The sequence below is a fragment of the Cnephaeus nilssonii genome (genome assembly GCF_951640355.1).
Source record: "Cnephaeus nilssonii genome assembly, chromosome: 7".
Lineage (NCBI taxonomy): Eukaryota > Metazoa > Chordata > Mammalia > Chiroptera > Vespertilionidae > Cnephaeus > Cnephaeus nilssonii.
In genome coordinates, this window is record NC_137078.1 from 42,342,851 (window position 1) to 42,365,025 (window position 22,175).

Genomic DNA, 22,175 nt, shown 5'->3' on the forward strand with positions numbered 1-22,175 from the left:
ATTTTGCAGGCCCTTATGAATAAATCAAGATGAGTATTAGAATACAGATAGAGTTTATGGTCACATGAATATGGATAATAGAAATATAGCTTGTTTTTTCCTGGAACAACATGTACCAGAACATATGTAATACAATATTACATGAATAGCAAGTCCACAGAAAGACAGTGAGCATTGCGTCTTTCTTAGGAAAAGCCATCCACATAGTAGATGTCACACTTCTCTCTTGGCAGGCTGCTGCTGCAGACCCCTTCTTGATTGGGGTTGAAGTTCTTCAACCTCTGCACCTTCTATCAAATGCCTGTATTTTTTTGTTGAGTAGCTAGCTTCCTATTTATCCAGAGGCCTGTTTCGCAGTCATCTTCCTTGGTAGTTATCCTGACATTCTGCATCACAGCCTCAATCTCCCTTTTTTTTCTCCCCTCCTTTTTCCCTGTCATGAAGTTTGTGATCATCAGCAAGAAGTCAATTTTGACTCTTTTCTCTCTCTCTGGAGCTTTTAGAGCTCTTTGCAAATACAAGGAGCACGACCCTGGAAATTTCTTTTCTCCCAGAAAAGGAAAAAGCTCCACTTGTCAATCAGTCATCCTGAGCATAAGTTCTCACAAAGGAACTCAGAGCAGCCCCTGTCTAAATCCATCAAGTTGGAGGGGGAGGGGCTGGGGGAATGGGGCTCACGTTGCTAAATAACTGTGATCAGCTTTAAAGTCTAGCTTCAGGGTTATTACTTATGTTGCCTCTCATACTACTCAAACACAGCACAGATGCACACAAAAATGAAAGAACACCAAACCCTTTGTTCCTGGACAAGTTTGAGGAGCAAAGCATTCTGAGTAATGGACTTTCTGGTTAATTGAATGTTAACCTATTTACCTAGGGCAGGGGTTTGGCTGAAGGGCTCAGAAAGGTGAATGCCTCTTTTCAGATGTGCACAATTTAAAGATTCACCTCATACTACTTTGTATAGTTCTTCTGGTTCTTCTACTTGTTTTATTTTATAGTGAGTTGTCCATATGTTTCCCTTACCTAGAGGTTATAAGCAATTTTAGAGCAGAAGTGCTTTTTGCTTCTTTGTAAAAGCTGTAAAATATTTCACAATGTAGAAGTTCATTAATTATTTGCTCAGTTGAATTGATTTTGCCTCCCTAATATGTTTTTAGATATATTGTTTTACCAATGATAAATGCTCACTATGTATGTCAATGCCTTAAGTAAAAAAAATAAAAAAAAAACAACCCTGAAAAACATGAAGCTAGAGGAATTTTGATGACTTTTATAAAACTTAAGAAGAAAACTTTTCCTTAAATTTAACATGTTCATATATACTAGAGGCCTGGTGCACGAATTTGTACACCAGTGGGGTCCCTCAGCCTGGCCTGTGGGATTGGGCCAAAACTAGCTCTCCAATATCTCCCGAGGGGTCCTGGACTGCAAGAGGGTGCAGGCCAGGCCGAGGGACCACACCAGTGCACGATCAGGGCAAGGGAGGGATGCGGGAGGTTGGCCAGCTGGGGTGGGCTCCAGGGCATGTCCGGCCCCTCTTGCTCAGTCCCAATCAGCCAGACCCCAGCAGCAAGCTAACCTACTGGTTGGAGCATCTGCCCCCTGGGGGTCAGTGCACGTCATAGCAAGCGGTTGAGCGGCCTTAGCATATCATTAGCATATTACACTTTGGTTGGTTGAACGGCTGACTGGCCGACCAGACACTTAGCATATTAGGCTTTTATTACATAATAATAACACACACAATATTTGTTTGAAATATATTCTACCAGAAATGTGAAAAGATAGAAGTGGATCATAGAACAATGAAGCACCTTGAAAATACTAGATATATGATTTAAAAGACTAAAAGTGATTTAATAATAAACTTTTACTCAATACCTCCTAGCTGTACAGTGCTGTATTAGGTTCTCTGAGGGTACAGAAATTAGAAAGGCAAATATTGAGCCGCTACTTTATTTTGCACACTGTTCTAGGTCCATAGGATACAACAAAATATGTCCTTGCTCCTTGGTCACACAGAGCTAGAATGGAAAGCCCACCAATTAGCAATTAACATGATAAGTAAATTATATGGTAGCCACGGTGGATAAAATAATAGCAGCTACCATTTATTGAGGATCTACTACATTCCATGCTGTGTGCTAAATCCACTACATGTCTCAGCAACTGCAAGGACCAGTGGAGAGAATCCTTCGCATCAAACATAAAGAAACAAAGTTCAGGAAGTGTCTAGTCATTTTGCTTTGTTGAAAATCTGATGCAGAATACACATCGGGGAAATAAAGTTGGAAAGATAGGTTGAGGCTGAGACCTTCCATTCATACACCATATACATATTTTGGATATTATTCAAGTTTTAGAAGCTTATTTATTTATTCAGCAGGGGAGTGGTAGGTTTAAAACTGGGTTTGGGAAGATTAACATAACTCTTAGATTACCTTTGGGTCATTTAGCTAGAGAAGAAAACCAAATGAGCCATTGTTTCTAAGGTCAGAATTACAGTTTTATCATTTGGAAGCACTGATGTGAAAAACAGAAAAATGACACACCCTGATATTTGTATCAGCCTGTGCAGTTTACAAAGCCCTCTCGTGTGTATATTTTCTGCTTGATCATCACAGCAACCCTGCTAGGTGGCATTGTTACCACATTTTACCAATTGAGATGATTTATGCAAAAGCACAGTCTGGCCTGGAGTGGATACTCAAGGAATGTTAGCTGAAGTGGAAAAATAAGGAGGCACAGGCTAAGAAAGCCTAAGCATATTGCCCAAGGTCATATAGCTGAAAATACATAACAGAGACCCAACTTAAAGCCAGTTTGTCTGAGTATGAGTCTATTTCTCTTTGTTAATACCCTACCTTCTTTCCTGTCACCCACCAGAAATCCTCAGAAGTTCATGGAAAATGATAGTCGAAGAAATCAAGCATAGTACCTAGATAGCTAACTTAATGCAAACACCAAACATGGAACATATTATTTAGTATTTAGTATAAAATTTTATTTTATTTTAAGGGTTTATGACATATACATATATATTTATTTTGTATATATGCTTTTATATGTTACCATATACAGGGCATCCCAAAAAATGTATGTACAGTTTAACAGCTGAAAGCGCAATTGATGTTTCTTCCCCTCCTCCCCCCTGAACTTTATTGATGGTACACAACAAGGTAGGGCTCCCTAAGTCCTTCCCCTTCTTCACGGGTTCTGGGATAGAAACTGTGGAGGTCAGGAGATTCTCATTGTGTTGGGGGATCGATTTGGGGCAAGGACTCCCCAGCAGCTGAGGGCCTCTCTTCCTCCTGCTGGGGCTGGTGGTCTAGGGGGCTCTTACTCCTTGGAGACCATGTGGACCATAAGGTCCACCACCCTGTTGCTGTAGCCAAATTCATTGTCATACCAGGAAATGAGCTTGACAAAGTGGTCATTGAGGGCAATGCCAGCCCCAGCATCGAAGATGGAGGAGTGGGTGTCACTGTTAAAGTTGTAGGAGACAACCTGATCCTCAGTATAACCCAGGATGCTCTTGAGGGGGCCCTCTGATGCCTGTTTCACTATCTTCTTGATGTCATCATATTTGGCAGCTTTTCCAGGCAGCAGGTCAGGTCCAAAACCGACACACTGGGGTGGGGACACCGAAGGCCATGCCAGTGAGCTTCCCATTCATCTCAGGGGTGACCTTGCCCACAGCCTTGGCAGCACCAGTGGAAGCTAGGATATCCTGGGCAGCCTCTAGAGTCTAGGCCATCACACCACAGCTTCCTAAAGGGGCCATCCACTGTCTTCTGGGTGGCAGTGATAGCATGGACTGTGGTCATGAGCCCCTCCACAATGCCAAAGTTGTCATGGATGACCTTGGCCAAAAGGGCTGAGAAGTTGGTGATACAGGAGGCATTGCTGAGAATCTTGAGGGAGCTGTCATTCTTATTGTGGTTCGCACCCATCACAAACATGGGGGCATCTGCAGAAGGGGCAAAGATAATGACCCTCTTGGCTCCATCCTTCAAATGAGCCCCAGCCTTCTCCCTGGTAGTGAAGATACCGATGGACTCCACAACATACTCAGCACCAGCATCACCCCATTTGATGTGGCAGGATCTCGATCCTGGAAGATGGAAATGGACTTTCCATTGAGGACAAGCTTCCCGTTCTCAGCCTTGACTGTGTCTTTGAACTTGCCATGAGTAGAATCATACTGGACCATGTAGACCATGTTGAGGTCAATGAAGGGGTCATTGATGGCAATAATATGCACTGCCAGAATTAAAAGCAGCCCTGGTGACCAGGCACCCAATGCGGCCAAATCTGATCACTCCAACCTTCATCATCCTATCTCAGGGTTGTGGCTGTCTGACGAACAGGAGGAGCAGAGAGCCTGATGTTTCTTTTTTTTCAGATTTAACCCAGTGTGTATGCATTGTTTTGGGACACCTTATACTGTATGTGCATGAGTGTATGTGTGTGTACATGTAATATTATTATATTAGTTTTCTAGGGCTGTCGTAACAAAATATCACAGGCTGGGTGGTTAAAAACCGACATTTATTTTCTCATAGTTTTGGAGGTGAGAAGTCTAAGATTGAGGCAGTGGAAGATTTAGTTTATACTGAGGTCTCTTTCCCTGGCTTGTAAACGGCTGCTTTCTCTCCAGGCTCTTGGTGTGTATGCATATCCCTAGTGTTTTCTTTGTGTGTCCAAATTTTCTTTCTTACAAGGAAACCAGTCATATTGAATTAGGGCCCACCCATAATGGCCTCATTTTAACTTAATCATCTCTTTCTTTCCCTCTTTCTTTCCCTCTTCCCCTCTTTCTTTCCCTCTTCCCCTCTTTCTTTCCCTCTTCCCCTCTTTCTTTCTTCCTTCCTTCCTTCCTTCCTTCCTTCCTTCCTTCCTTCCTTCCTTCCTTCCTTCCTTCCTTCCTTCCTTCCTTCCTTTCTTTCTTTCTTTCTTTCTTTCTTTCTTTCTTTCTTTCTTTCTTTCTTTCTTTCTTTCTTTCTTCTTTCTTTCTTTCTTTCTTTCTTCTTTCTTGATTAAGGTATTACTTATGTGACCTTATCCCCCCATTGTCTCTCCCCACCTCCCCACTCATGCCCTCACCCCCTGGTGTCTGTGTCCATTGGTTAGGCTTATATACATGCATACAAATCCTTTGATTGATCTCTCCCCTTTACCCCCACCCTTCCCTACCTTACCTCTGAGGTTTGACGGTCTGATGGATGCTTCTCTGTCTCTGGATCTGTTTTTGTTAACCAGTTTATATTGTTCATTATATTCCACAAATGAGTGAGATCGTATGATATTTATCTTTCTCTGACTGGCTTATTTTGCTTAGCATAATGCTTTCCAGTTCCATCCATGCTGTTGCAAATGGCAAGAATTTCTTCTTTTTTACTGCAGCATAGTATTCCATTGTGTAGATGTACCACAGTTTTCTAATCCACTCATCTGCTGATGGGCACTTAGGCTGTTTCCAAATCTTAGCTATGGTAAATTGTGCTGCTATGAACATATATTCTTTCTGATTGGTGTTTCTAGTTTCTTGGGGTATATTCCTAGAAGTGGGATCACTGGGTCAAATGGCAGTTCCATTTTTAGTTTTTTGAGGAAACTATACTGTTCTCCACAGTGGCTGCAGCAGTCTGCATTCACACCAGCAGTGAAGAAGGGTTCTTTTTTCTCTGCAACCTCGCCAGCACTTGTCATTTGTTGATTTATTGATGATAGCCATTCTGACAGGTGTGATATGGTACCTCATTGTCGTTTTGATTTGCATGTCTTGGATTATTAGTGACTTTCAGCATGTTTTCCTATGTCTCTTTGCCTTCTTTATGTCCTCTTTTGAAAAGTATCTATTTAGGTCCATTGCCCATTTTTTGATCGGGTTGTTTATCTTTCTTTTGCTAAGTTGTATGAGTTCCCTGTAAATGTTGGAGATTAAATCCTTATCAGTGATAACATTGGCAAATACATTCTCCCATGCAGTGGGCTTTCTTGTTGTCTTCTTGATGGTTTCTTTTGCTGTACAGAAGCTTTTTTTTATGTAGTCGCATTTGTTTATTTTCTCCTTAGTTTCCATTGCCCTAGGAGCTGTATCGGTGAAGATATTGCTTTGGCATATGTCTGAGATTTTGCTGCCTGTGGATTCCTCTAATATTTTTATGGTTCCCCATCTTATGTTTAAGTCATTTATCCATTTTGAGTTTATTTTTGTGTATGGTGTAAGTTGGCGGTCTAGTTTCATTTTTTTTTTTTTGCATGTATCTCTCCAATTTCCCAACACCATTTATCGAAGAGACTGTCTTGATTCTATTGTATGCTTTTGCCTCCTTTGTCAAATATTAATTGAGCATTGTGGTTTGGGTTGATTTCTGGGTTCTCTCTTCTATTCCATTTGTCTATATGTCTGTTCTTGTGCCAGTACCAGGCAGTTTTGAGAATAGTGGCTTTGTAATACTGCTTGATATTTGGTATTGAGATCTCTCCTACTTTGGTCTTCTTTCTCAGGATTGCTGCAGCTATTCGGGCTCATTTTTTATTCCAGATAAATTTTTGGAGAGTTCATTCTAGGTCTCTGAAATATGCCATTGGTATTTTAACGGGGAGTGCATTGAATCTATAGATTGCTTTGGGTATTATGGACATTTTAGTGATGTTGATTCTACCAATCCATGAACACAGTGTGTTCTTCCATCTGTTTACATCTTCCTCTATCTCTTTTTTCAGTGTCCTGTAGTTTTCTGTGTATAGGTCTTTTACCTCCTTAGTTAAGTTTATTCCTAGGTATCTTAATATTTTTGGTGCAATGGACATCTTCAGAACATTTCACCCCAAAGCCATAGGATATATGTTCTTCTCAAGTGCACATGGGACATTTTCAAAGATAGAACACATATTAGGTCACAGGCAAAGTCTCTCTAAATTCAAGAAGATTGAAATCATATCAAGCATCTTCTCAGACCACAATGGCATAATATTATAAATAAATTACAATAAAAACAATAAAAAATTCAAACACTTGGAAGTTCAATAGCATGCTATTAAAGAAAGATTGGGTTACCAAAGAGATCAAAGAAGAAATTAAAAACATCCTGGAAATGAATGACAATGAAACCACAACAATCCAAAATCTATGGGACATAGTGAAAGCAGTCCTGAGAGGGAAGTTTATACCTCTACAGGCATACCTTAAAAAACAAGAAAAAATGGTAATAAATCATCTAACTTTACAACTTAAAGAATTAGAAAGAGAGCAACAGGAAAAGCCCAGAGTGAGCAGAAGGAAGGAGATAATAAAGATTAGAGAAAAAATAAATGACATAGAGACCAAAAAACTAATACAAAAGATCAATGAAACCAAGAGCTGTTATTTTTTTTCTACCCAGACTCACCAAGAAGCAAAGAGAGAGGATCCAAATAAATAAAATAAAAAACGAAAGAGATGAAATAACAACAGACCCCACAGAAATACAAAGGATTGTTAAAAAATACTATGAACAACTCTATTCTAACAAAACAGATAACCTGGAGGAAATGGACATATTCCTAGAAAAATACAACCTTCCAAAACTCAATCAGGAAGAATCTAAAAATCTGAATAGGCCGATAATTATGGAGGAAATTGAAGCAGTCATCGAAAAGCTTCCAGCAAACAAAAGCCTGAGGCCAGATGACTTCACAGGGAAGTTTTACCACACATTCAAAGAACTAAAACCTATCCTCCTCAGACTATTCAAAATATTCAAGAGGAAGGAACACTTCAAAACTCAGTCTATGAAGCCAGCATCACTCTAATACCAAAACCAAATAAAGACAACACAAAGAGAATTACAGGCCAATATCCCTCATGAACATAGATGCCAAAATCCTCAACAAAATTCTAGCAAATCAGATCCATCATTACATTAATCATCACTTTAGATATCCTATTTTCAAACATTCCAATTCTGAAGTATTGGAGGGTTTAATGTCAACATATGAATTTTTGGGAAACCCTCAGTTCACAATTTATAAGGCCCTGTTACAATGAGATAAGGCAGGGTGAAATGTGGTGTATCAATGGACATGATAGACTTTGGATCCCTCTAACCTGGGTTTTAATCCCAAGTCCTTTGCTAGTTTTCACCTGTGTGGCCATGAGCTCATCACTTGACTTCAGTTTCTTCCTCTGTAAATTGAAGACAAGAGGGCTTTCTTGGCAAGTTAAGGTGTAGATTAAAATAATCTACTAGTATGTGCATGGTGTAGCACAGGGCCTGGCCCTTCACAGGAGCTCAGTAAAATGTTGGCACCCTTTTCCCTCACTGTCCTGAGGGAGTTCATGGGGCCGTGTTCTCTCAGATAGAGGCAGACATACATACAGATAATTCCACTAGAATTATCTAGTGTCACGAGGGTTATGTGCCACCATATTTAACAAAAGACTGCGTTTGCTTGAGTGTTTTTGGTATGAACTTTACCAGGATATTTCTGTAATAAATAGGCACCCAGATCACAATTCTATAGAAAATAATTAGCTCAGTTAAAATTAAAAAAGAAACATTAAAAAATGGTATGTTATGTCCAAATTTTCAATGTAAAGATAAACTGAGGAATGACAAGCCTAGATATTTTATCCCCCTGCAGTAGGCAGCCTGTACCCTCAATAATCCCTGCCTCCTGGTGTTCACCCTCTTATTTAATCTCTGCCCCCTTGAACGTGGGCTCACTTAGTGATTCCCTTCCAACAAACAGAATATGGCAAAAGTGGTGGGATGACAATTCTGAGACTGAGTTACAAATAGACTGTGGCTTTAGTCTCCACCAATCTCTGGGGCATCCCTCCCATCCCCGCCCCCCACTCCTCTCTCTCTTTCTCTGTTTCTTTGTCTCTTTCTCTCATTACCAGATGCTGTGTCCAAAGAAAACCCAGGCAGTCTGTGGAGAGGCCCACGTGATGAGAAACCATGTGAGCGAATTGATGTGGAAGCAGATCTTCTAAGAGCTGCCACAGCCACATGAGCAGGCTTGGAAGAGATTCTCCAGCCCCAGCTGAATCTTGACATGATTGCAGCCCAGCCAACATCTTGACTGAAACCTGATCCAGAGGCACTCAGTTAAGCTGCACCTAGATTCCTGACCCACAAAAAAATCTGGGATTATACATGTTTGTTGTTTTAAGCTGCTAAGTTTTGGGGTAATTTGTCACACAGCAATACATCAGTACTATGCCCAGCTTGGAACAAATGTGTGTTTTTCTAAGCGCAGGAATATTTGCACTTCATTAAACTTGAGTATTTTAATAATATCATGGAAATCTATGCTTTCTTTCTTTATTAAGGTCTTTGCACTCATGTATTACCTATATACCATTAAAAAAAGAAGAGAAAATCTAATCAGAGGATAACTTTAATTTAAAAAATACTTTTTTATTGATTAAGGAGAGGAAGGGAGGAGATAGAAACATCAATGATGAGAGAGAATCATTGATTGGCTGCCTCCTGCATGCCCCCTACTGGCAATTGAGCCCACAACCTGTGCATACCCTCTGACTGGGAATCAAACCATGACCTCCTGGTTCATAGGTTGATGCTCAACCACTGAGCCACACCAGCTGGGCTGATATATATTTTTTTGCTTAGTAGAATCGTTGGGTGAAATGCTGTTAAGACTTAATAAAATAAAAAATAAGTAAAGGTATCTTATTTTTACCCACTAGGAAAACAGTCAGGCATGGCATGGCATGACATTGCGGAAAAAACATTGAGTACCACAGTAATAAATCACAACACAATGTAGGATAAAACTGAGGCCCAACACAGCACAATGTAGGATCCAGGCTCACAAATAAGGTCTGTGAACAGAATGCTGGCTGCTCAGAAGGGGGTTAGAAGAAAGCATAATGAAAGGATCTCAAGAAAAGAAGGATCTGTATAACTGAAAACAGACATTTAACTTTTTATGCTACTAGGTACAACTGCAAATGGATTCATCATCTGCGGTTTTTAAAGATAGGGCACAAAATATATAATGGCATTAATACATTGAATGTATATGGTGCTTTCATGTCTGCTTTTTCACAGCTGTCAAATCTATTCCATGCTGCTTCATAGTTGTGAAATAGTAGAGATTACATATTTTTTGCCCCATTTTACAGATGGTTCTACCATCTTGGGAATGCAGATAAACTAAGCCATATCTCATTGCAATAATTGGATAATGTTAGTTTATATCTTAAAAAAATTTCTCTCTCTCTCTCTCTCTCTCTCTCTCTCTCTCTCTCTCTCCCCCTCACCTCTCCCCACTCATATACCTTCCCATCCATCTAGTTTCTGTACTTATCTAAAGGTCAGCTATCTGATCATTTCAACTCTCTAACTCTCTCTAAGGCAGTCATGGCCCAGGAGTTAAGGCAAAAGATTCTCAGTGTTTGTTAAAATAGCTGCCAAAGACACTACAACATAGACTCTGAAGTGGGAATGCTGAATTCTTTAAGGAGATCTCAGACTTTCTATGCAGAACCTATGGACCCTTATTTTAAACACAATGCTAACAAGTCTGGTTTGGTTCATTTTTTTATTTACAACACCAGAGCGGACAGAGGAGAGACTGAACAATGGTGGTGAGAAGCTGACACACAGGGAACTGACAGCAAGAAGGAATGACAAAGAAATCGAAAGGCAACCATAGAACCAGAGAAAACAGTTTTTTGGACACTTTTAAGATGGTAATAATTATGACCTGTTTCAAAGTGCTCTGCAATAAATAATGCTCATAATTATCACCACCAAATCATTAAAATGTCAAAATAAGTTCAGTACAGTTAAGGAGCAGGCGTATCTTGAGTACTTATTTTTTAGCAAGAACTGTGCTGGGTGCTTTACAGACATTATCTCTAATCCTGAGGTTTTGGAGAGAGAAAAATGAGACTTCCAGAGTTGAAGCCACTTTCTTAAGGTCATAGTGATGTTAATAAGTGTATATGAGCTAGGATCCAAACTTGGATTTCTCTGATTGAAAACCACTCTTTCCACTATTTCATACTACCTGAAAGATGCCATGGAAGCTGATTCTGGTAAACAACAACAACAAAACACCCAAAAAACAAACTATACTTTAGTGCCTAAGGGTATAATTTGCTAATGTGGAAACCCAATCAATCCTGTGTTACCTGTTATACCTCCTAAACATCAGGTAACTAAAGTGTTAATCTTTGTGGACTTTTTGGTGGGGAAAGGAGTATATTTTCTGCTTCACATGAGCAGAATTTTTAAAAAATGAAAATTATACAGCAGCAGAATAGACTGCTTTGTTAGAAAGTGAGGTTCCCATCTTTATAGTTAAACTAGTGGCCCAGTGCATGAAATTCATGCACAGAGTGGGGGTTCCCTAAGCCCAGCCTGCACCCTCTCCAATCAGACATCCCTCTTGCCATCTGGGACCGCTGGCTCCTAACCGCTCACCTGCTTGCCTGCCTGATCGCCCCTAACTGCCTCTGCCTGCCTGCCTGATCACCTCTAACTTCTCTGCCTGCCTGCCTGTTTACCCCTCACTGTCCTTCCCCTGCTGGCCTGATCTTGCCCCTAACTGCTCTCCCCTGCCAGCCTGATCTCGCCCCCCAACTGCCTTCCCCTGCTGGCCAATTTGGTTCTGATTGGTCAGTTTCTCTGCCAGTCAGCATCAAAAGCTCTGCCTCCTAGGCAGCCATTGGCTCCTAACAGTTCACTCAGATTTGGTTCTGATTGGTCGGTCTCTATGCCAGTCGGCATCTCCGTGCCTATCTCCGGGCCTGATCAGAGAGGCAAGGCTGATCAGCAGCCCCCACGGAGGCCTGGAGAGAAAAAGAGGTGCGGCTGCTGATGAAGCCCTGGGAGAAAGAGAGAGGTAACAGGTGATCCATAGCTGCCACAGAGGCTGCGGATCAGATCCTGCCTCTCTCTTCAGGCCTCTCTCCGGGCCTGATCCGCAGCCCCCTTGGCAGTCATTGCTGGGTCGCCGCACCCGCATGGGCGGCAGCCCGGCACTGACTGCAGGACTGACTTCCAGTGTTCGGTCAAGCCTTCGGTCGATTGTTAGGGACCCTGGGTTTTTATATATTAGGATAGTAACAGCTACAATATTGCTGGAGACCTTATTTCTATACAGACAAGGAAATGGGTCACTAAGAATCTGCCTCATTTCTAAGAATCTGCATCCCCAAATCCCTTTTCTTCCTAATATGCAGTGTTTCTAACAACTCTTAAGTGGTGAAGAAAGACTTGCTATTAGATGAATTATCACTCTTTAGAGCACAAAAATAGTGAGTTCAACCCTCTTGGCAGTTGCATTTAGCTGAGCAATTTTTTGTGTCTTTAATTCTTTGGTGTCAAATGGATCACTTCATGTTCAATGCTTAATTACCAAATCTTTATCATCCCCAAATACTTCATGCTTAACATTTATTAAAACTCTTATTTTCAGTGAGAAAAACCTCATTTACCATCTGAAATCTAATTTTTGTAACATTTTGTAGATAGTAGTTATGAACTAATAATATACAGTGCTGTTTGAAATCATCATTCCTTATGTTATACTTTGAAATTAATTTTTCCTTTTGATTTTTAATGCGTTTCTCTTGTTCTATTCAAAGAACGGTAGGGTGCCCTCCTAGTGGTAATTTTGACCAGTCATTTTAAATTGCTATTCAAAATGAACTGAGTAGTGTTTCATAGGAACATTTCTATTAAATTTCCTATGATGTTACTTATGATTAATAAGTAACTACAGTGGGAAAAAAAAGCTGAAGGAATATATAATCAAACATTTTATATCTTACTTAAAACAGATGAAATAAAACTAAAGCATCTATATGAGTAAAAATAAATACTTGTAAGAGGAGTTTCATTGATTAATACATTTAGCTATTCATTCCAGGGCTGATTTATCTACTAGGCTCAATAGGCACAATGTGAGGGATTCACAATGCTTTTAGGTACACATGAACATGTTTTATTTTAAAATCAGAAAAAAAACACACTTTAGGTCAAAGTTCATTATGTTTTTAACATATAGTATTATATATTTTATCATATAATATTATATATTCTTCTTTATATCAATACATTTATAAAATATAATTTAAAAATTAATGAAGAAAATTGCCTACAAAAGCAAAAGTGCCCAGGTCCCATGCACTCATTCTAACAAGATTTACTAAGCTCCCTACTATTTGTCAGGGACTGTACTAGAGCTGGTACATGTGTGGGGTAGAGGGGAAAGTGGAGTAAAGTGGTAGACTGGATAAAATAAAGAGGACCCAACTTTTGTCCTCAAGGAACTCATGAATTCCTAATGAGTGGAGAAAAGATGTGAATCAATTGTTACTTACAATGCAATGTGGTAAGTGGTATTTTAGATACAGATAAGATGCATAGGAAGTACTGATGAGGCAGTGACCAGCTCTGCTGGAAGAAAGGATTCATATAGCACATAATAGTTACATGGGGTCTTGAGAAATTAGATGGATTAATAAGGAACTAATGAGGGAGGCTGTGTTCTTGGCAAATAGATGATATGTGCAAAGGCCTTGGCATATGATAGGTCTTGGTATTTTCCAGAAACTGCAGATAGTTTATTGTGATTTTGTAGAGTATATGCAGGTACCCTGAGGGTTATAGAAAAGGTAGGTAGGGTCTGGAACAAGAAAGGACTTTAGTGCCATCATTGCCATGCCAATGAGGTTGCATTTCATTCTATAGGATAAAGGCTATATTTCTTAGCCTTGCCCTCAAACACTTTTACCATCTGGCTCCCACCTATAGTACCATGTCCCAAGATGCTCCACCAATATGCTCCACTGCCAACCATCCACATGGATTTACTTTCCCACTTCTGCTCTCATGCACATGGTCTTCCTTTATCTGAATTTCATGCCTTCCTTCTTGCAAAACAGCCATCTCAACAGGGACTTCCTCCCTGAAGCCACCTCAGCCCCAGGCAGCACACTCACAAGTTCAAGGCAATTCAGAGCTGAGAAGAACCTATGGGATTATCTAGTCTTTAACCTTTATTTTACTGATAAAACCTAGGCCCAGATGGATCAAGTAACATGTGCCCATTTCCATAGTCAGTGAGAAGTTGGAGCAAAATGAAACCCAATTTGTCTGACTTTTGGTGGGAACAGTTCTGTAGCAATTGTCTTCGCAATTCATTTGGTGATTAACCATGTACTGTCTTGACATAGCTGATGTCATCTTCAACTATTTAAATTTTACTGTTTGATTTGTTTATACCAAGATGTATTTTCCCAACCAAATGTTATTGCTCTGTGGGCTGGAACTGCCTCTTACAGTGATTTCCTACCAGACCCAAAGCAGTGATTTGGCATATCAAGAAGCTCTTGCATAGTGAATAATTTGATTTAGTTTTTTCATCATCATGAAACAACTTGCCTACATTGTAGAGATTATTAAACCTATGGCAAGATAGAAAACAGCACTTTTCTCAGTTTGAGTTTCCAAGAAGCGGGGACTGTGACATAGATCCTGTGCTCTTGACTTGAGTGTGCTCTCAAAAAAATCCTGGGAGAGAGTGAAGGTAAGAGAAAGGGGAAAGCAAGTCTGGCCTTGGCCACCTGATCTTCTGGGGTTCTGGAGCACAAATCACTGCAGAGTTGTTCAGCCTTGAGCAAGGAGACCAGTCTCTCCAACCCTGCTCAAAGCCTGTCCTTACCTGTGCACTGTCCCATGGTGGTGGTGGTGGAGGTGGTGACGGGAGTATAATCTCCTTGTCTGCTAAGGTGATGTCTCTAAAAGGGGGATAGCTGTGAATCATGGGTAGGCAACCAGCACAGCAACTTGGGATGGATGTACGAACTCAGTAAAGGAAATCTGCGCAGCCCACCCACAGCATCTATTACCACTTTCATCTGGTAGACCACCCCACACTTCTCCCCCCAAAAAAAGCCAAGAACACAAAACAAAACAAAACAAAAACCAGATGGCAGAACCAAAGATTGATCTTCTCCATCTACATTTTGGCCTCTTTTATTAGATCATACATTTTCTCAAGTTATTCTCACAGAGCCTTAACCTAACCTAATGTCCACATTGACCCTTACTCTAATAAAAAGAAATTTAATGTACAAAGAAATAGTCAGTTCTTCTAATGGCATGGTTTGCTATCTCAGAGGAATGTGGTCACTGCTGAGAAAAGGACAAATACCCTAGATCTCAGAGATGAGGTCATTTCCAAGATTCTGAAGAACAAATACTGCAGTTTGCTATTATGCCTCTAAATAACAACAACTGAGAAAAACAGCAAGCCCCCAAATTGATCCCCATTCCCAGCCCTCCAAAAACACACAAAAACACACAAAAAACCCCCTACAGATAATACTAAAATAAATTAAATATACCAAGGCCCTTATCAATGGAGATTTGTTTTAAAGAAATGTATGTTGGGTGCACAGGCACAGCTCTGGAATTAAACCACAACCTGCCAACAGTGTGGGGTCTGGCTGTGTGTGACAGGTCCTAAAAACACCTTCCCTTTGGACCTCAAAAGTAATCCTGCCAGTTCTGATCTTAGTCTGAGGCCAGCAATTAGAGTCCACCAGGTCTCTGCTGATTCAAGTGATCTCACTCCGATCATTCTCACAAAAGCAAGTTCACATTTACTCAAGCCTTGGAAACCTCACTTTACTCCAGTAACTCTGCATTGCCTCCCACGGAGGGCATGTATCTGCATTGGAATTTGGGCTGAGCAACCAAAAGAGGCTTTGCCCTTCCAAAAGCTTTCCCCTGTGACTCCAGGCAGCAAGGAAAAGGCCTGGATCCATGGTGTGATTTCTTTTTCTGCTGTCCTCTTTACCTGCCACTCCTGGGTTGATTTTTAGCTTATTGTGTGTATCTCTCCTAGTGTGAGGTTTAAAATTCAGCCTTCCTTTGGAAAGATATAGCAGGAGGCTCTGGCAGATGCACGTGAGCACCTTGAAGGTTGGCTGGCATGCCGGCCCCTGTGCTGTACGTATCCTTTAGTAGCCCCCAGACCAGATGCCAGGCAGTGCCTCTGGTTTGGCCCAGGATGCTAGGAATATAAACTTAGAGAAAGTAATTAGTGATAAAAATTTATAAGAAATGGGGGTCAAAACTTTCATATTGTCTACTGTTCTCTTGAATCTATACCTGCCTACATTTAAAATATAGCAAAATCAATGTATTTAGCATAGAAAGGAAAACCAATTAACAAATGGGCACTCAAACATGCATCTCTGAGAAAGCATTTTATCATGAAATCTCTGTAATTACAATTCTTGAACCCTCAGATTGCATTGGAACTCATGAGAAATGAAATAAGCTGTCAAAATAACCTTCCTTAGCTTTCACTCCACTTTGCACATTTTTAATATTAAAATTAATTAAGGAATCATTTAGAGTGGGTTGATCCCTCCCCTCCCCCCCCCCCCCCCCTGCAACCGAGTACTAAATAAATGAGTTTTAACTAGAAGGTAATGGATGAAAGGAAAACCTTAGGTTACTTCAAATTTTCTAGCATGGGAGGTTGGAAGAAAAAGGGTGACATAAATGGGAGTTTGGGAAAGTGAACTATTTTTGGTGGCAAGAAAATATTGATTTTGTACGTGGTATATTTGAAATGACATGGGACATCCAAATGGATATTCTATTTGGAACTCTAAGGAGGTGATGAGAAATAAGACATGATGAAAACTCTGGGAGTCATTACCCCTGTGGATCTCTCCTAAATGTCACAGATTTATTTGTTCTCATCCATTTGTATTTAATAGAAAAAATGCTTGGCAGAGTAGGGATTACATAAGAGGCTCTAAATAAAGGAGGTTGTTTTGTTTGAGGACCATCGCAGGACAACCTCCTTAGCACATCTGTGAGGGCAAGGGGACAGCAGCTTAGTGACTCTTGCAAGCCCCACTCTATATGCTATTGCTTTTAATGGGTTTGTCCTGATGAGAATTCAGGAGATAGAAATTGTCCAATTTTCATTCACATTAAACTGATAAGGGGTGGTCACTGAGACACTTGAAGCCCGAGGAGATTATGGGTTTTGGCTTCGCTAACCATGTGACTAAAGAGGGCACAGTTTCTGATAATTTATTATCTTAGAAGGTAGAGAAAGGGAATGGTCCTAATTCTGAACCTCAAGAGGAAATTGGCTGCTGAAGTGGAAGTGATTGAATCCAGGGGGGGGGCAAGTATCCAGGCCAATTTACCTTAAATTGATAACCACGAGTGAGGTGGCTGGGCCTCCTCAGATCGGTTTCCTGCACATCAGGAGAACTGGCCTTTTGAAAGGAAAGGAGAACAGAGAAGCATAATTACACAGCAACATTTTGAAAGGAAAGGAAGTTTAAGAGAGCCGGAAAAAAATTCAATAATGAGATTTTAATTAGTGAGATTCTCCATCCCTCCACTTTATTGAGGTTGAATGGACAAAAATGTAATCTATTTAAAGTGTATAATGTGATGATTTGATATCATATATATTAGGAAATGATTCCCTCTACCCAGTTCATTAACACATCCATCACCTCATATATTTACCTTTATTTTTAATGATAACATTTAAATCCTACTCTCTAAGCAAATTTCAATTACCCAGTACAGTGTTATCAAATATAGACACCATGTTATACATTAGATCTTCAGATCTTATTCATGTTAATAAGGTGAATGTTTGTACCCTTTTACCAACCTCTCCCTATTTTCTTCCTCCCTAGCCCTTGTAACCTTGCAACTACATTCCTATGTGAGTTTAACTTTTATATATTCAGATATTTATTTTAGATTTTACTGAGCATAATGCCTCCAAGGTTAATCTATGTTGTTGCAAATGACAGAATTTCCTTCTTGGTTATGGCTGAATAATATTTCATTATATATGTTTATATTTTATATATATTTTTATTTATTCACTTGTGCCTTGATGGATACATAGGCTGTTTCCATAAGTTGGCTATTGTGAATAAAAACTATGCAGTTTCAATTGATATTAGAGAATAAAGAGACTTTATTAATAAAGCTAAGAATAAATCAGAGGACAGAATATTTCTGACATGCCCAAATTTTCATGTATAACTTTTTAATAATGGAGGCATAATTTATCTCAGTGAATAAAATTCAGTTCTCAGATTTGTTTAGTAGAATGGAGACTTCCAAATAGTGTACTCGACTTTTGTTATATCACATGGTGTAGGCTGAGGCTGAGAGTTGCTAAATGGACAGGTTAAGGTCAGTTTCTTAGTGATAGAACAATGGCTATAACCAAATTTTTCTAATTCTTAGTTTAGGCCTCTCTCTGCCACATTGTGGCTTCTAAACATTAATCTGAGGATTCTGAGGTACCCAAAAGCTTTTCTGGAGGAAAAGGGGACCCTGAGTGAGCACATTCTTATTGCACCCCACTCCTCACCACCTTGAGCCCCACTTTCAACTGAGAAATTTGCTTTCTGCTTTATAGGTTTGGTAAAATAGGAGGATTTAATTTTTAAAGGTAGTTGTGCTAAAATGTATGGAAATCTACACCATCCCATGGCATTTCTTTGGTTCAGATAAGAATATTGAAACATATTATGTGTTAGTAAATGAACATGATTAGAATGGAGGTTCAGATATATATATATACAAGTATTATTTAAAAATAAAACAACCTAAGCAAGGAGGAGACAGTGAGCCCAAATCTATAAGAACCCCCAAAAGTGTGGAGGTGAGAATGGATTGGATTTTCTAAAACTGGAGTTTCTGAAAATGTGTTTTTAGAAATTATATTTGGAGGAGGAGCACGACTTTGCTAAATTTTGTTTCATTTTGTTTTGATTCAATTCTGATAACTAGCCTTAATTCTCTCTGGATCTCTACCATATATGCAATTATCTAATTATGACCTTAAACTTAAAATATTTAAGCATATTTACCCTAAACTCAATGAATTATAATCTAGTAGTCATTTAGCTAAATGCTTTTGAAAAATAAAATTCAACTTTCAAATTCTCTGGTCAACCATTTGGCTAAAAAATTTAGGCAGTTTGGCACATTCTTTCAGGTGTTCCAGTTTCTTTCCTTTGCCTTTTTCAACTTTGTGCTCAGTTAACAGAGTTAATGATGGTCCCTCAGATTCCGGGCTGCTGCACCATGTTAACAGTGAGCCGAACCCCCTCTGATTTTCCTTCGGTTCTTTCTGCAGAGAATTCTTCTAGGGTTCTCTCTCTGTGACCAGCCAGCTTCCTGCTGAATCTGCTGGTGCAGAGGTTGAATCATGTCAAGTCCTCGCATTACTGGGAACCTCCAAAACTTCATGCTCAGCACCTCTTGAACTTGCTCATGTTTATTTAGAAAACAATTTAGGTGAACCAAAGAAGAAAATATTTCCTGTAATAATATGCAAGAGAAATCTTCATGGAGATGATGGTGGGATTCCCGCCTTGGAAGAAAGCTGCTTGGACCCTGATAACCCAGGGCATCAGAGCCAGGGTATTCCATTTTGTTCTTTTGAAGATCATCATGCCCTTTGCTCTGAATTGGTGCCTAATGTACTCAGAGGCTTGCCTTGTGTGAAATGTAGGCTGTAGTGTCAGTGGATGTACCCTGTGCTTTCCCCACTTTTGTGCACTTCACTCCTCTGGCTCAGACTCTGCCCATGGTTTCACTCATTTGACTTCAAGGTAGCGCCCCCCCCCCTCCCTTTCATAACATCTGATAACTAGGGGAAGGAATAAATGCCCCCAGCCCCTTACCCCAGCTCTGAAGGCCAGAGTTTCTTATATAGTTGGCTGCGTCCTTTAGACCTTAATATAGTTGGTTGACTGCCTAGATTTTCCCTCTGCCCTATCCTGCTTCCTCCCTCCCACCACCGATGATATCCCAACAGAATTCCTTAATAAACATCTTGGTTACTAATCTCTGTCTCAGAGTCAGCTTCCCGGAGAAACTAATAGGCAACGGAGTTCGAGCGAGTCCTGTAAACGGCATTCTTCTTCCTTGCATGGATTCTGAGCATTTCCAAAAATAAGACAAAAGAATAAAAGATATTGGGAACCTAAATATCAGCTATTACTGGAAAGGCTGATATTGAAAAAAATGTGACATATAACCATGGGCTGTGTTGCCTCCTCCTGAATAATAGATTTGGACTCATTTATCTCCATAACAGCACTAAGCTGGACAAGACTGACCCCATAGACACAAAACCTGCTCTTATAAATGCACAGTAAGAAGGAGTGGGGAGGGCAGGGCTACTCATGCCCAGGTCTTGCACCTTGCACCTTGCACCTTGCACCTTGCTTATAAGCACCTCTTATGGGGAGGAGTGAGACATGCAGAGAGTGCAGAGGAGTGAGGTGTGCAGAGAGAGACCAGGGCGCTTACCATAGTGGTCTTCCCTCCCCATGAGGGGAATACCAGGCAGCAGCTCCCCACTCTTCTCTGCTCACAGCACAACCATAGAATCCAGCTTCTGGGTTCAGGAGCTGAGGAGGCCAGAGTTCTGGCGTGGCTGGGAGGCCCTCACTCCCGGGTAGCTGATGTGCTTTGGCATTCGCCTCTGTCATAGGTATATTCAAAAGAGATAGTGGAATGACCTACTGCACTCTTTGGGATGGAAAGCACAAAAGCAAAAAGAATTTTCAGTGCCCAAGTCCAAAACTCCAGGGTGAATTCCTTTGCTACTCCTCCTGACCTGGATTGCTCCTGTGTCCATATCGATAGGAACGCTTTTCAATGAAGGAGAACCTCCATCCCTATACACATATTCACTCAAGTAAAGAAAAATGCTTATTTATGTATATATCAATAATAGTGGAAAGATACAGGGAAAAGAAAGAAATAAGAAAAAGACTGACTTCTATTTTTTCTCCTAGATTTATTATAAAAACAATAATATTAAGAGAAAATAATTATATTTTACCAAAATTTTACCACTTCAGCATGTTTTGCATTTTCATCATGTTTTGTCCATAAATCTTCATATTTTGCAAACACAATTTGGAACACTTTTCTGTTTTGCTACTTGGTCTTTTTAATGATCACGTTTAGTGTTATATTAGCAATATTCCATCTCATTAATTTACTGTGATTTATTTAATTATTCAGTTCCTACTGGATATTTAAAGTGTTTCTAAATTTTGCAATGATAGATACATCTGCTTTTAAAATTAGCAGACATAAATATGATGCAACAAGTAATTTAAAAATTACTCACTTCTGTTATTTTTACAAAGGTACAAGCCATAAATACATCTGAACTCCTAGAATAATGGAATTTTGAGTTATACACTGAAAGATGGGAGAGGCCTGGTGGTACTTGCTTATCACCACACTTACATCTCTCTGTACTGTGCTTGGTGATGAGAATGTGAACTCCTTCATGGCAGTGACCATATTGTGTAACTTTATCTGGAAGGCTTGGTGGAGTGTCAATAGCATAGGAAGCACTCAAGAAATGTTGGTGCAATAACACAATTTAATAAAAAATAGTGGGATTGGACAGACAAATCTGGATGGTCCTAGACACATTTTCTTCCTCCTTTGGGTATCTTAGCAGAGAGCTGGCTCAGCTTGCTGAGAGAAAAGTCTTTGGTTGATGCCAATGGTCTTGCAGATCAAAGCTCTTTGTTCCCAGGGACCTCGGAATGAAGACCGTGATATTTGGTCCATAGACTCCTTAGCAATATTTCTGAGACTAGAATTCCTTTCCTACCTTTCTTAGAGGAACTAGATGTTGTACAGCTAACCTGTAAACACGTGCCACAGGATAGGGCAGGCAAACTTGTTCTCTTTTGCTGTGCTCCTAGGAGCAAGTCCAGCTCGCTGACCGAGGCTGTCCCTTCTTTGCTGAAACTATGGCCATCGTACTTTTACAACACCCACACCCAGCCTATGTTATTAGATAATACAACTCAGGGAGCAGTGTGCATTCTGCTACTTATCTGTTTCTGAGCTTTCCTTAAATAAACCCCATGTTAATCTGTAATATGTAGCATGAGGGACCCCCTTACATGGCAAGAAGAGAGTAATAAAGCCATCTATACTAATAAAAGAGTAATATGCTAATTAGACTGTGTGACCGGCCATCTTCTGGTTGTCCGACTTCCTTACAGACAAAGCCACGGTGGTGGGGGCTGAGGCAGAGGTAATTAGGGGCGATTAGGCTGGCAGGGGAGGGCAGTTGGGGGCCATCAG

At 40.2% G+C, this 22,175-nt stretch overlaps 1 pseudogene across 1 annotated transcript; it reads right to left on the reverse strand.

The window, feature by feature from the left end:
* Nucleotides 1–3,342: 3,342 nt before the first annotated feature.
* LOC307102489 (glyceraldehyde-3-phosphate dehydrogenase-like) lies at nucleotides 3,343–4,340 on the reverse strand (annotated as a pseudogene). Its single transcript has one exon. The product of its transcript is annotated as a glyceraldehyde-3-phosphate dehydrogenase-like (transcript).
* Between the last annotated feature and the right edge of the window lie 17,835 nt (nucleotides 4,341–22,175).